This window comes from Schistocerca americana, chromosome 3 (assembly GCF_021461395.2).
Source record: "Schistocerca americana isolate TAMUIC-IGC-003095 chromosome 3, iqSchAmer2.1, whole genome shotgun sequence".
NCBI lineage: Eukaryota > Metazoa > Arthropoda > Insecta > Orthoptera > Acrididae > Schistocerca > Schistocerca americana.
This window is the reverse complement of record NC_060121.1, coordinates 177146264-177162935: the sequence shown is the minus strand read 5'-3', so window position 1 is coordinate 177162935 and position 16672 is coordinate 177146264. Positions and strand designations below refer to the sequence as shown.

The following is a 16672-nucleotide window of genomic DNA, read 5'->3' as shown; positions in this document are numbered from 1 at the left end:
TTGTTGAGCACACTGACCACACGCAGCAACCATGTGGGCAATGTCCGAATCAATACCGGACCAATAAACGTGCCTGTGGGAAAGGGACTTAGTCCGAGAAATCCCCCAATGGCCTTCATGCAACAGTTTGAGAACATCTTTGCGAAGAGAGGCTGGCCCCACGACCCGTGGAGATGCGCCATCCGTGTCCAGAAGAACAACACCATCATGAACAGACAGACAAAGGCGCAAGGCATGGTAGTTGCGAAGGGGATCCGATGCCCGGCCCTTGGTCCTGTCCGGCCAACCCCGTTGAATAAAACCGATCACCTGACGCAGGACCGGGTCCCGCACAGTAGCCGACGCGACCTGCGAACCTGTAAGCGGAAAACCCTCGACCGCATGACGTTCTGCCTCATCAATGTGGAAACAGAGTAGTTCATCTCGATCAAAAACTGGGTCAGGGCCCATCGGCAAATGCGCCAACGCGTCAGCGTTAGCGTGCTGGGCTGTGGGGCGATAGTGAATTTCATAGTGAAAACGAGACAAGTATAAGGCCCAATGTTGCAGGCGGTGAGCTGCCTTATCTGGAAGCGACGCTGATGGGTGGAACAGAGAGACCAGCGGCTTGTGGTCGGTGATGAGGTGAAACTTAGAACCATACAAAAAAACGCTGAACTGTTTTAGAGCATAAACGATAGCGAGCGCCTTCTTTTCGATTTGAGAATAATGCCTTTGCACATCGTTGAGGGTCTTGGAAGTATAGGCGATGGTTCGTTCCGACCCATCCTCATACCGATGGGCGAGAACAGCCCCTAGGCCATACTGGGACGTGTCAGTCGCCAGAACCAAGTGCTGACCTGGACGAAATGTGGCAAGACAAGGCGCCAACTGCAAATGAGCCTTCAGGCGGACGAAAGCCTGCTCACACTCGTCGGACCAACAGAAAGGAACGTTTTTGCGTAACAGCTGATGTAGAGGATGAGGGTTGGAAGAACTGTGACTTGTTCAAATTGCACTTCAACCCAGCCAAATGCAGAACCCGAAACAGTGAACGCAAATTGCGAAGGTGCTCCTCAGTGGAGGTCCCTGTGACAACAATGTCATCCAGATAGTTTATGCAGCCAGGAACGGAAGCCGTGACCTGTTCCAAAAACCGCTGAAAAATGGCTGGCGCACTAGCGACGCCAAACAGTAACCGCTGGTACTGATACAACCCACAAGGAGTGTTGAAGACGAGAAATTCCTTGGAAGACACATCCAACGGCAACTGATGGTACGCCTCCGATAAGTCAAGTTTGGAAAAGAACTGGCCCCCAGCGAGCTTCGTAAATAACTCCTCAGGACGGGGAAGAGGATAAGTGTCAATAAGGCTCTGAGTGTTGATAGTGGCTTTAAAATCACCACACAATCGCAGACTCCCATTTGGTTTAGACACCACCATGATTGGCGATGCCCATTCGCTGGAGGTAACAGGAAGGAGAATCCCTGAAGCTGTTAACCTGTCTATCTCAGCCTTGACAGGTGCACGCAACGCCACCGGAATAGGGCGTGCCCGGAAAAACTTAGGGCAAGCTGTAGGTTTAAGAGTAATGTGGGCTTCAAAATCCTTGTCACGACCCAGACCAGCAGAGAACACGGACGAGAATTCAGAACACAATCCATCCAGCTGTTGCTACGGAATATCCTCAGATATGAGGTGCACATCATCATCAATGGAGAACCCGAACAACTGGAAAGCATCAGAACCGAACAGGTTTTCAGTGCCCGCATGATCCACCACATAAAACGTGAGGGGCCTAACAACAGACTTGTAGGCAGTGGAAGCATCAAACTGGCCAACGATAAGAATTTTCTGTTTATTATAAGTTCTCAGATTTCACGTAACTGGAGACAAGGGAGGGAAGCCCAACTCCAAATACGTGCGAGAATTAATGAGAGTTACTGCAGAGCCAGTGTCCACTTGCATGCGAATGTCTTTATCCAGAACACGAACAGTAACAAACAACTTATTTGTTTGAGAAAGCACACAGTTAACAGCCATGTCCGATGCCACATCCTCGTCGACAGGAACTTTAGGGGACTGACACACAGAAGCAATGTGGCCTTTTTTCCTACATGAATTACACGTGGCCCAATGTTATGGACACATGGCCCTGTCATGCTGTACAAAACAATGTGGACAAAAAGGAAGTGCGGAACGAACCTGCTTCTGTGGTTGCTGTTTTCGCTGCGAGCGTGGCGGCCCAACGCGATGTTGTTGACGCAAGTGAACCGCCGCCACATCGTCATTCCCCTGGGAAACAGGCAAATTGTCCATGTCAAAAGTGGTCTGTATAGCACCTACATCACACCACGTGTCTATTTGTGTACCAGCAGTGTGAGACACTTCAAAAGATTGAGCGATGCTTAGAACTTCCGACGACGACCGGTTTGGCAGTTGTAAGGCACGTTGCTGAACTTCTTTATGAGGAGCAAGCCATAGAATAGCATCCCTAACCATTGAATCAGCATAAGACTCATGATGAGTGTCCATGACAAACTGACATTTCCTACTCAGACCGTGTAGTTCCGCCGCCCAAGCCCGGTAAGATTAATGGGGCTGTTTACGACACCGGTAGAACGCCACGCGGGCGGCAACGACATGGGTGATTTTTCAGTAATAGTTAGACAATAAGTCACACATTTCTTGGAAGGACAGAGAGGCAGGTTCCCACAGCAGGGCTAACTGAGATAGCAGCTGATAGATCCATGGGGAAATCCAAGATAGAAAAAAAGAATTACACATAGGAGCATCGACAACGCCGAAAGCCAAGAAGTGTTGCCGCAAACGCTTCTCATAATCCTCCCAGTCTTCAGCGGCCTCGTTGTAAGGAGGGAATGGAGGTGGAGAAGAGGAAGACAGACGATGAGTAAGCAACGTCGACAACGCCTGAATAGCAGCTGTCAGCTGTGTTTGCTGTTCAATGAGCGCTTGCATAAGCGGTTCCATGTCTGCCCCGACACGAACACACAAATCCACAACGCAGGAACAAAAATATCCCATACTCATCACCAAAAAGTGTTATAACCTTTACTCACTAATAAATTGCGTGGATATACAAACGTAGAAACAACACCTGGTTACATGCTACCAATTTCGTATCGGTCATTCGACTGCCATGCCGTGACATGCGGCTGGCGCTGTTCGTAGCTAGGTGGCACTCCCGTGCTCAGCCAAGTTGCGGAGCGCCTCTATCACCGTTTGTGCGTACTGATGTGGCGGCACTCTTAAATGTTGTGGCACCGTCACAACATAAAGTACGAAAGAATAACTGGGAAAATGTGGCTAGCTGATCACTTACAAAAAACATGGGTGAGCTACTCACCCTAACACATTAAATCTTTACTCTAGTAATTTAAACCTTCTTACAATTAATGCAGTGAGATCATCAGACATTTCACAAAATGTGAAAAGCCTTACTACAGTTACCTTAACACATGCTTAAAATAGTGGACAGTTAAACTGTTACAACTAGCCTCTGCCCACTTGTCTGCATATAGTATACATTCAATGAAAATGAAGCATGCTGAAATCTGTACACTCTGTACACAACAAGCACCACACATTGGAGAACCTCCCACCAGGACAAAAAGCCATGCTTTATTTGATTGAGCCCTGTCTGTAGTCAAGTGAGAACAAATTCATCTTGCCTTAGTGACTGAAGGAGATCCACCATGGCTGAGTAGTTGACTTTATCAATTGCAGCCTATTGGCTATCATTTCCAACCATTCTTCTTCACATCGGTGTATGACCTTGTGCCTAGGCAGCAAAGGTATAACATGTAAGAGGACAGCACACTGAACCACAACATTCTGAGTACATGCGTCCACTTATTCATTATCCTGAATTCCCAGGTGTCCTGGTTCTCAGCAAAAAGACAGTTCTTTCTCTAAATCTACATCCATATTCTGCAAACCACCATGAGGTGCATGTCAGAAAGTACTTGCTACTGTGCCAGTTATTAGGCCTTTTACCCATTCCACTCATTTACGCAGTGTGGAAAGAATGATTGCTCAGATGCCTCTGTCTTCACTGTAATTAATCTAAGCTCATTATTGCAATCCCTGGGGGAGAGATGAATAGGGAGTTGTAGTATATTCATCACTTAAAACTCATTTTTGAAACTTTGTATGTAGACTTCTTGAGACAGTTTGCTTCTATCTTCAAGTGTCTGCCAGTTCTGTTTCTTCAGCGTCTCCATGACAGTGTTCCATGGGCCAAATAAACCTGTAGCCATTCATACAGTCCATATATATTGAATGTCCCCTGATTTTTGCAGGTGCTGCACACTTGAACAATATTCTAGTTTTTCAAATGCAGCCTCCTCAGTAGATAGACTGCATTTGCCTGGTGTTCTACCAATGACTCAAAGTCTGCCACCTGATTTGCCTATGACAGAGTCTAAGTGATCATTCCATTTCATATCCCGACAACCTGTTAGACCCAGGTATTTGTATTTGTATGAGTTAACTGATTCTAATAGTGACTAGTTGACATTATAGGGTGTTATGAGTTTTCATTTTGTGAAGTGCACAATATTGTATTTACGAACATTTAAAGCAACTATCAGTTTTTGCACCACTTTGACATGTTAGCAAGATCCTTCTGAATATTGGTGCAACTTTTCGAAGACAGTACTTCATTATAGATAACTGCATCATCTGCAAGAAGTATGAGGCTACTGTTAATATTAACTACAAGATTATTACTGACAACAAACAATATGAACAGCTAGGACCCTAACACACTTTCACAGGGCACATCTGAAGTTACTTCTACATCTGTTGATGACTCTCCATCTGAAATAACATGATGTATCTTCCCTACCAAAAAATGCTCAATCCAGTCACAAATTCCTTTTGATGCCCTGTATGACTGTACTTTTGATAATAAGCATAAGGATAGTACAGAGTCAAATGAAATACTGCCTTTATCTATTTGTCTTTCAGAAAGTCATGTGAGGTAAGAGGGAGTTGGGTTTCGCAGGATCAATGTTTGTAGAATCCATGCTGGTTGACATGTAGGCTAATAGGCCATTCAGATCAAGATTCCTCATTATTTTTTAGCTCAGAATATTTTCGGAGATTCTACATAAATGGATGTCTGCATGGTTGTCCTGAGATCATTTCTGCTACACTCCTTGTAGACAGGTGTGACTTATGGTTTCTTCCAATTATTGGTCACAGTATTTTGTCTGAGGGATCTGTGGTATATATTATAGTTAAAGACGGGTAAACTCAGCTGCAGATTCAATATACGAGTGTTGGAACTTAAATAGTGGCAACTACTTATTTACAACCAATACAAAAGAGTTACATATTTGGACCTGTTACTGTACTTCAAAGTAGTTGCCAGCATTGTGTAGAACCCGTTGCCACCAATGTGAAAGGCATAGTATACTGTTATCAGAGCCTGTTCTGTTGATGGTGCAAATGGAGTGGTGTAAAGTTATGGTGATTCTCATGTACAACTGTGAAGGTGTTATCCTAATGCATTACATTCCTCCACAGCAGACCATCAATGCACAGTATTACTGTTCATTTTTGGAACATCACCTGTGATCAGTTTTGTGAAAGCAGCAGCAATGATTTCTGCACAACCCACCCATCATTTTGCATGACAATGTGGGGGTGCATACAATGCAAGCTGTGGCTGCTATGCTCAGTCAATGGGACTGGGAAGTACTGTACCATCCACCATACTCCCTGGACTTAAGTCCTTGTGACTTTGATTTGATTCCAAAGATGAAGGAACCACTTTGTGGCATTTGCTTCAGATCTGTTCCAGAGATTCGACAAGCAGTAGACTGCTCCATTTGCACTATCAACAGAACAGGCTGTGCTAATGGTATACTACGCCTTCCACATTGTTGGCAACAGGTTCTACACTACTTTGAAGGACAGTAATGGGTGCAAACATGTAACAGTTTGTGTCGGTTGTGAATAAATATTTGCCACTGTTTAACTTCCAACTCTCATAAAATTTGTTAGGGATTGATTCCATCAGGCTTTATCTAGCCTTTGCAGATAGTGAAGGCAGTTTTAAGTGTTCTAGTCATATTTGTCTGCTGTGTACATGTATTGTGCTTGTTTGAAGACACTGAGGGAATCAGAGCAGATGATGAATTTCTCAACATGAATACATTCCCTATATTACAATGTTCTCAATATTGCATGTAATTCAGCATCAAATACAGTAAATTCATTTGGTGAATGACTCTGGAGGAGACACTCAGGGAAAGCCAATGTTTGACCATGGGAGTTTCCCTGCTTTGGTCCATCAGAAGATATTGCCATATAATCAAGATGCTCCTTCAAAATGTCATGAAATATTAAGCAAAAGACATAGGGCATGTCCTCCTGCTTCAATAAATGAAATTACTTTAGGCCTCATCAGTAACAAGGGTAGCAGTTGGCCTCAACTCTTTGTTCCAGTTAAGGTTTCTCCTACAACATCTAGTGCTAAGTTGTGCTTCACATGGATCTTAAGTGAACTTGTGCTTGTAGATAATTTATTAAAATTTCCTTTCATGGCAGTGTGAGCAACATATACAAATGTTGATGATTCAGGAACACTTAAGAAACTGAACATATGACAAACCATGAGGAACTGGCACCTAATAGCCAGTGTTGGCTCCCCAGCCTCAGCAGAGAGACTGGTATAGGCATCCATGATCAACCAAATCCCCTAATGGCAGATAATGTCAGTAGTCTTTGGGTAGACTTACATTGCTCTATAAACTGTGAATCCACAGTCTAACCAGGATCATATGAAAGCTTTACAAAATTAGTAAAGACATACTTTGCCTCCTCTCCAAAATCTGTGTCAGTTTAGTTTAGTTTTTTGCTTGTTCTATGGATCATATCCAGAACAACTCACTTTGATGTGGATCATGTCTATCGGTTTACAAATAAGATACATTTTATTTCACCTTTTTTTGGGAGTGTCACAAAAATAAGCAATAACACATAGAGAAAATGGTCATGAACTCAAGAATTTGAGAAGATTTGAAATTTAAATGTAGGCTTCCATGGCTGTTGTCACTTTCAATAAAATTCTTCTGGGTTTTGGACTACATTGTCAACTATAAGATTCCAATGTTTTGGCGACTATTGCAAGACACCATCCTCAGGGTGTGCTGCTAACTGCTGAATGGGCACTAGTTTGAATACTTATATACTATGGAGGAGTGCTGTCATTGGATATGAGTGTGAGGAGGAAGGATGTATTGTATTCTTTATTAGTCTTTGCATTGCGTGTCGTCATTGGCAGGAAATACTGTAGGACTTTCCTTTATTGCTTGCCATTGGTGGAAATCAGTGAATGGTAAATGGTTATGGATGTGTTGGTCAGTTTCAACGTGAAGTCTTTATTTACAAATGTACCCATGATGGACATAATTAACATTTTAGAGGAACCCATGGCACTCGAGATCTATGAGTTAGTGCACCACTGTTTGATGAGCACCTATTTCAGGTGGAAATGGGATTTCTATGAGCAGACAGATGGTGTAGCTATGGGTTCCCCTCTATGGCCTGTCACAGCAGACATTTTTATGCAGGTGTTCAAAGAAATAGCACTCTAGTCCACCCCATTACACCCAGAATGCTGGCTATGATATGTTGATGACACTTTTGTCATCTGGCCACATGGAGAAGAAGAGCTTCAGAACTTCCACCAACATCTCAATCAGCAGCACAGCAAAATTCACTTCACCATGTAAATACACTCCTGGAAATTGAAATAAGAACACCGTGAATTCATTGTCCCAGGAAGGGGAAACTTTATTGACACATTCCTGGGGTCAGATACATCACATGATCACACTGACAGAACCACAGGCACATAGACACAGGCAACAGAGCATGCACAATGTCGGCACTAGTACAGTGTATATCCACCTTTTGCAGCAATGCAGGCTGCTATTCTCCCATGGAGACGATCGTAGAGATGCTGGATATAGTCCTGTGGAACGGCTTGCCATGCCATTTCCACCTGGCGCCTTAGTTGGACCAGCGTTCGTGCTGGACGTGCAGACCGCATGAGACGACGCTTCATCCAGTCCCAAACATGCTCAGTGGGGGACAGATCCGGAGATCTTGCTGGCCAGGGTAGTTGACTTACACCTTCTAGAGCACGTTGGGTGGCACGGGATACATGCGGACGTGCATTGTCCTGTTGGAACAGCAAGTTCCCTTGCCGGTCTAGGAATGGTAGAACGATGGGTTCGATGACGGTTTGGATGTACCGTGCACTATTCAGTGTCCCCTCGATGATCACCAGTGGTGTACGGCCAGTGTAGGAGATCGCTCCCTACACCATAATGCCGGGTGTTGGCCCTGTGTGCCTCGGTCGTATGCAGTCCTGATTGTGGCGCTCACCTGCACGGCGCCAAACACGCATACGACCATCATTGGCACCAAGGCAGAAGCGACTCTCATCGCTGAAGACGACACGTCTCCATTCGTCCCTCCATTCACGCCTGTCGCGACACCACTGGAGGCGGGCTGCACGATGTTGGGGCGTGAGCGGAAGACGGCCTAACGGTGTGCGGGACCGTAGCCCAGCTTCATGGAGACGGTTGCGAATGGTCCTCGCCGATACCCCAGGAGCAACAGTGTCCCTAATTTGCTGGGAAGTGGCGGTGCGGTCCCCTACGGCACTGTGTAGGATCCTACGGTCTTGGCGTGCATCTGTGCGTCGCTGCGGTCCGGTCCCAGGTCGACGGGCATGTGCACCTTCCGCCGACCACTGGCGACAACATCGATGTACTGTGGAGACCTCACACCCCACGTGTTGAGCAATTCGGCGGTACGTCCACCCGGCCTCCCGCATGCCCACTATACGCCCTCGCTCAAAGTCCGTCAACTGCACATACGGTTCACGTCCACGCTGTCGCGGCATGCTACCAGTGTTAAAGACTGCGATGGAGCTCCGTATGCCACGGCAAACTGGCTGACACTGACGGCGTCGGTGCACAAATGCTGCGCAGCTAGCGCCATTCGACGGCCAACACCGCGGTTCCTGGTGTGTTCGCTGTGCCGTGCGTGTGATCATTGCTTGTACAGCCCTCTCGCAGTGTCCGGAGCAAGTATGGTGGGTCTGACACACCGGTGTCAATGTGTTCTTTGTTCCATTTCCAGGAGTGTAGAAAAGAATGGGGTATTGCCTTTTCTCGATGTGGAAGTTTACCATGAGCCTAATGGGAAGCTTGGACACAGAGTTTATAAAAAGACCACCAACATAGACAGGTATGTATCCTCCCACCACCATCCTACACAAAAGAAATTGACCCTGCAAACTTTAACTAAGAGAGTCTATAGGATTAGTGGTGAACACAATCTTAAAGCTGAACTATAAAATCTCAGGTTAATTTTTGGAGCTAATGGCTACAACATGAGGATGATAAAGAAAACTATGGCACCAAAGGAGGAGGGCAATAGGGAAATGCAGAACGAAGCACAGAACACTGTCTGCTACCATACATACAAGGGGTCACTGAGCATCTGGGCAAAATTCTCTGTCAGGCAGGTATCAATCCGATTTTTTGTAGTAACAACAAAATAAAAGATGTTCTGGGCTCAACGTAAGATACTATTGACAAATTTCATGCCACCGGAGTTTACGAAATCAGGTGTGAATGTGGACTGGTGTACACAGTCAAGACCAGGTGTCCAATAAGCACAAGGTTATCTGAACATGAGAGACATATCCGTCTCAACAAAACAACAAATCAGCGGTGGCAGAACACCAGGATCAGTGAAGGATGAAGGCAATTTTGAGAGGCCCACATGCTGGTGAAACAGCCATTTAGCTTGAGGAGGAAGGTCAGAGAGACTATAGAAATAGCCAAGTGACCTGACAATAGGAACAGAGAAGACGGGTACCAACTCCCAGCATTGTAGCTGCCAGCAGTGACAGCTTTGCGGAAGGACAGCTCTTGCATAGCAACAGGTGCGTGGTAGGCTACAGTGGCAGAGGGTATACAGAGTGCTGAGGTGCCCTAGTCAAGACTAGGCAGTTAGTAAACAGTGCTATGCTGCAGCTGCTGCTCAATTTCCTATTCACCGATTTCCACCAATGGCAAGCAATAAAGGAAACTCCAATGGAAAATGCCTACTTCTGCCAATGACAACACACAATGCAAAGTCCAATAAAGAATACCTAATACCTTTCCTTCTCACCCTCATATTCAATGACAACACTCCTCCGTAGTATATATGTAATCAAACTAGCACCCATTCAGCAATTAGCAGTACACCCTGAGGAAGGCGTTTTGCAGTAGTCACTGAAACATTGGAATTTTATAGTTGGCAATGTGATCCAAAACCCAGAAGAATTTTATTCACAAGATTTGAAATATGATATTTTCAGTCAGCAGTGCTGACCAATATCCATTTTCAGCAAAGAAGCACTATTTCTGTGGTACCAGTGTGAGATTGGATATCATATTTTTTGCATGTAGCAAGAACAGGAATCATTCCAGAATTGAACCTGTGGAACACTAGCAGCAATTTGTCTCCACTCAAAAGAAGATTCAGCATGAGAGCTGTCTATCAAAATCCTTTGCTTCCTATTAATTAAATATGAAGTAAACCACTTATTCAATGTACCTAAAAAGTCATAAAAAATTTCTCAAATTTCCACAGTAAATACTATTGAGAGGTCCCAAAAATCCAGGTTGGTGAAATCTTGCCACACACACATATTTTACACATGGTCACTGAAATGGCAAATGGCATGGTCAGTCAAGAGCTCCTTTTGTAACACAAATCATTAGTTACTCAGAATATTGTACTTGGAAATATGTTCATTTGTTCTTAAATACAAATGCAGCCCCACTGTGTGTGCTATTCTTGGGCATGGGTTGAATTAGTTGATGTTTGTCAGCAGCTTGAAATTGCTCTGACTATTGTCAAACAAATTGAAGCTGCTGCAAATAGGTGTGTGGGGAGGACTACTGGAAGTCATGTACCAGAGATACCAAAGGTACCTTAGGAACTATTCTCACCTGCAGATGCTTGGTCCTTGCAGCAAGTCCAGGAGCCATCACAGCTCGTCCACTTGACTGTGAGTGATATGTAAATAGTAGTTCTACGCCCCTGTACAGGGGAGGCAGGGACCAGGGAGAAGCCAGGGTGTTATACCTATCCCCCTAACCAGATGCTGTCTTTCACTGAAACTGTCAGTGGTACACTCACACCACCTGTTGGGTTCTGTGTCCTGTGTCAAGGTGAGGCAAACAAAAAAGAGTAGGAGTTTATTAATCAAGGCATTTCAAACATTTGGTGAGTGATGGTACCACCTGAGGGGAATGGCAGTAAGGGATGGGAAGAAGCATGGGGTGCACTCATTATGTAGATCTGGGCTTCATTTAGCACACTGAACAGACTATTACAGCAACTATTGAGAAAATAGGGTGCAACCAACTGCAATATTTGTGCATGTCACAGCAAAGGATTCCCATTGTCTGGTTTCCGAGGTTAGACTTGGATTATTTCAGTGACTGGCAGAGAACCTTGAGAAGATCAGCCATGCTCACAGAGTTTCAAAAGAGCTCACCATTGGCAGCATTGTCCACAGAACTAATTTCTGAGTCAAGTGGAAGGATTGAACCAGAGTCTTCGAGAGTTCTGTGAGAAGCTTGGCTACGACTTCCTAGACTTGCACCAAAAGGTTGAGAATTGAAGAGTCTCCCCATTTGCATCAGGTGTGTACTACACATCAAAGTCTTCTACCCAGTTAGTTAATTGTGTGTGGTATACACACAAGGTTTTTTTAGATTATGTGACTCTCCACCCACACAATATAACAACATCTATATGAGACCCAAAGATATCAGTGTAAGATTCAAAGAAATCCCCACCACCACAGGTGAGAGAATGAAAATTATCATGAATAACTGTTGAATCATTCTCAACCAGAGTTTAAAGTGCTCCCAAAAAGCAGTGGAGCTCACATAATACTAGTTAGAGAAAGCTGTTTAAAATAAAAAATTGATAACAGTAAGATTTTTGTGGAAAATTTAAGTTTATGTAGAAAGGGTAGGCTAATGGGAAATAGAGACAGTCTATCTGTCACAGTAGACAAGAAACTTAATTCCATCAAGGTAGAAATTGAAGCTGCATTTTAGACTGTCTAAGAAAATCTTAGTATCAGGTTTAGGCATAAATAAATAAATAAATAAATAAATAAACTCTTAATTGGATCCTTCTTTCAGTCACAAGACTCACCTTGAAGTAACCAAAACGTTTACAGGAAACATCTATGCAGATGACACAGCTGTTGCTACATAGGGAGCAACATTTGAAGAAGTGGAATTCAAGCAACATTTACTCTCAAAGAACTTGCCATCTATTATGATAACAACCACTTGCAACTCAGGTGTGTGTGTTCCACCTAAACAATAAGGTGGCAAGCAGAAAGCTGAACATTACCTAGAAAAAACACAGTCTAAACCACTGTGTAACTGTCAGTACCTGGGGTTAGAGCTGGATCATGCCTTAACCTACAAACAACAGTGTATAGATGCCAGACAGAAGGTATGTACCGAGAACAAACTTAGCCACAGACTGATAAACACTACATGGGGAGTGCAGCCCAGCATCTTCTGCATGTCTTCACTTGCTCAGTGTTTCTCTGTTGCAGAGTATGCCACACCAGTCTGGAGGAACTCTGCTCATGCTAACCAAATTGATATGGCTCTTGAAGAGACAGGCCACATAGTCACAGCGTGCCCAATACCAACCCCAGACAATAAGATCTTTCCACTCATGAGAGTAGCACCTTCAGATATAAGAAGCAGAGACTGAAAAGAAGAAGCAGGAAGCAGATCCAAGGCATCCATCATTTGGAACTCACCACTGTACATCACAGCTGAAATCTAAATAAAGTTTCCTACTTACAACAGCAACAGTTCCAAGTTCAACAGAAACCTGCTGAACTGAGCTGGAGAATTACGGACATGAAAAAAGAAGCTATCAGGTTGTATGCAATACTTCTATCTGCTGGAAGACTGTCAAAAGGGCGAGAATAAGAGGTGACAAGGCACAAGGCTAATTTGAAAGAGTGTGATATGAGTGATGATGAATTTTGTGACTGTGGGGCAAGGTAGCACTCTGAGCACTTGTTGGCTTGCAGTAATCTGAGTGAACCTGTGACATGAAACTCTTGTTTGCAGGAAATGATGTACCATTCTGCCTGCTGAACACTGTGAAATTCTCTTTAATTAATATTACATTTTGTGTACTTTGGACTCAGATAAATGAATAAATAAACTTACATTCATGTCTGAAAGAACAGACGCTACTTAAATCCACATCTGTACAAGTATCACAAAATTTATTCATTGTCTGTGAATTCTCACAGTAGAGAGAATGAGATAATAAGGAATGAAGACCAACGTTGCTATTGTCATATGCCCACCTAGGCTTGTAATACTTGCATAAATGTCTAAGAGAACAGACACCGCTGATGATGCACAGCTGTAAAAAAAAATTAGATGTTCATTTGTTGACTGCAAATTCCTGTGGCAATCCAAGTAATGATGTAAGCATTAGGTGATGAATATAGTGGACTGTGATACAAGGATGTAGACAGTTTGACACATGGAAGTTTGGGTCAGTCCAGGGGCTGTGCATGCATAGCCAAAGTGGTTATGGTGACTGCTTGTGATAAGCTCTAAATCCAGTTTTGAGTCCCAGTCCAGAACAAATTTTCATATGTTATTATTAGGTAGTGAGTCTATACCTAATACAGCTGATATCAAGGAATTCACAGTCAATGAATAAATTTTAAAATAAATAAAGTCAGTTTGATGTTATGTAAGTTCCCCAATCATAAAACAGTTGTCAGAGGAGATTTTAATGATCCAGCAATCAATTGGGACAATTATGATTTTGTTAGTGTTGGTTTTGACAAGGTATCCTGTGAATCCTTACTAAATACCTTATCTGAAAACTATACAGAACAAGTATTTTACAAGCCCATTCATAATGGAAATATAGTGGATCCAATGGCAACAAATGGACATGTCTTCTTTGAGGATATCCACACTGGAATTGGCATTAGTGACCTAGAAGCAAAGGCAGCAACTGTTATTATCAAAGTATAAAGGGCAATTAAAACAAGCAGAAAGATTTATATGTTCAGGAAACTTCAGCGCCTGATCAAAATACTGAAGAACCCAGAAGTCATGGTTGGATGTTAATGTAACTTCATACATGAACACACCATCTGCTGGTATGTAAATTATCAAAGTTGCGATTCTTTGTTACAGGAATAATGGCCACCAGAATTCATTACTATTGTTTGTGTTTTGTATTGTTAACAGGCCTGGTTGACTGAATACATCAACAAAACATCAGTTTTCAATTTTTGAAAATGCAATGTAACTGAATAGATAATAAAAATCTATTCACTGAAGTAGTTGCAGGAGAACACACACATACCAAGGTTAAGGAAGTTTGCAAGCTTTTGGAGCCAATGGCTCCTCCTCCTAGCAGAAGGGCTGAAGAGGAATAAAGAGAAAGAGATGGTGAGGTTTACAAAAGGTGGAGAGTATGGAAAAGTCACCCAGAACCCCAGGTCAGAAGAAACTTACCAGACAGGACGAGAGAGAAAGAATGATTCAGTCTAGTATGTGTTTGTTTTCTTGCTGCTGCTTCTTAGTAGACCTTTTATCTGTTCAGTTACACTATGTTTTCAATAAAAGGCCTGGTAGGGTATATATATGGCATGAATGGCATCAGATGTTGAACGATAACTGTGAAGGACCTGGACATTCCATACACTCATGTAAGACAGCATTATCAGCAGCTGAAAGAGTTTCATTTGCTGGCTGGTCAAATCGTGCAATATCTAGATTTGTGGGGCCTTCAGATGTGATAATGACCAGAGGTTGGCCTACTTGGGAACATGACACTATGCATACTCATTGTGAAAGTTCTGGTTGACCCTGTATGAACACTGCAAGGGAAGATCAGCATACTGTGCACCAGCTACACTGTAACCTCTTCACATCTGTGCCTGCCATACAAGAACAAGTAATGGACTCCCTGCAACACTCTGTGTCATCCCACACTAATGGTGGCAGCCTAGCACCTGCTGGCATGGCTAGGCTGCATTAGTACCAAAACAAATGACTGCATTTGGGACAGTGCCATGGCTGGGAAGCATGGACTGTTGATTAATGGTGTTGCAATGTATTCAATGATGAACTGTGTTTCTGCACTACATTGGATGACCACTGTATGATGGCAACTTGGGATGAGCTTCCGTTTGTCCATTGTTTTGGTGGGGCACAGCAGTGTTAACTCCTGCCACCATGGTACGGGGGAGCCACCAGGCATATTGCAGTATTCTCCCTCCCCCAGTTAGCCTCAAGGAATCATTGTCTATTTTATATGGACCAGTTACGTATGTTGGTAAGTTTTAACTGAAATGTCTTTCATAGTAACAGCATTATTTCACACATAATTTTGCAATGAATTTAAAATTCAAATAAATGTTGAGTATGACTTAGATCATTACAAACAGCAAATTTGGCAAATTAACTTTTTGAAACACACAACAGCAAATTTTCATTTCACTCACAGTGTTTTCTCATATACACTCCATACTTACACACAAACACTGTAAATGGAACTAAACAGCATGGAACTTATGAGTTTCCAAGAAACAGCACAGTTGATAGCATTCTGATTCTGGTGGAGTTCCTTGGGTCTGGGACACCATCATACATATAACTGTCTGAGACAAATCTTCATTTCATCTTCATTTCACTAGATACTGTCTGTAGCCATAACCAACCAGCTTAAATTCCAAGCCCAACAAGGAAGTGCCTTCACAGTTAAATGTGCTGCTATAGAGCTTTGATTTCTTGGTTCATTAGTTATTTCTGAACACACCCTCTGGGAACCAGCACCATGATTTTTACTGTGTTGGGAGAGTTCCACGAACTTCCATAAATCATGGCTATTTGGCATAGATTCCATAGTTTTGCCACCACCATCAACTGGGACAGCTACTGTGAGATTAAGCAGAAGAAAGACTGAAGACATTCCATGACTATTATATTTATAGTCAATTATGAGGCCAGTATGGCTGGATTCATATATCCAATAGGCTGCCAGCTGGGAAGGTCAAGATCCTGCTACACTTTTTAGCTTTATCTTGTACTGTAAAATATCTACATTAAAGTAGAATGCTGATGGGTTCTGACATGATTGCCTTTTCAAGTACGGTACTTGGAGTGTCCTGACTTGGGGCACTTTCGCTGTAAGTCAGTTGATTGGACTCAAAAATCAGTTGACACACTCAGTTTATGTCCACAAATGTGTTTCTGCAATCAATTAGCACTTTTTTTTTTAAAAAAAGGTCCTTCTTGAAAATAAAGGAATGACTTCTTTGACAACCTAAGTTTTTTGGAGAATAACTCAAGTAAATCTCTGTTTGAGACTATCTTCTGAAAAGTTTTCTTACAAATGGTAAAGACTATCTCCTCAGACATTAACAGTAGGGAGAAAATTAAAGTTCCAGCTCACAAGCAATACAAGGAGTTCCAGCATTGGTTGTAATATGTGGTGGTCTTGGGTGGCAAGGGCGATGTCAAGTCTGGGTGGCGGTGCGGTGCTGGCGATCTTCTAGTT

General features: G+C 43.2%; 1 pseudogene; it reads right to left on the bottom strand.

Moving 5' to 3' along the window:
* Nucleotides 1-15797: 15797 nt before the first annotated feature.
* LOC124605956 overlaps nucleotides 15798-16672 on the bottom strand; it is a 121580-nt pseudogene continuing 120705 nt past the window's right edge.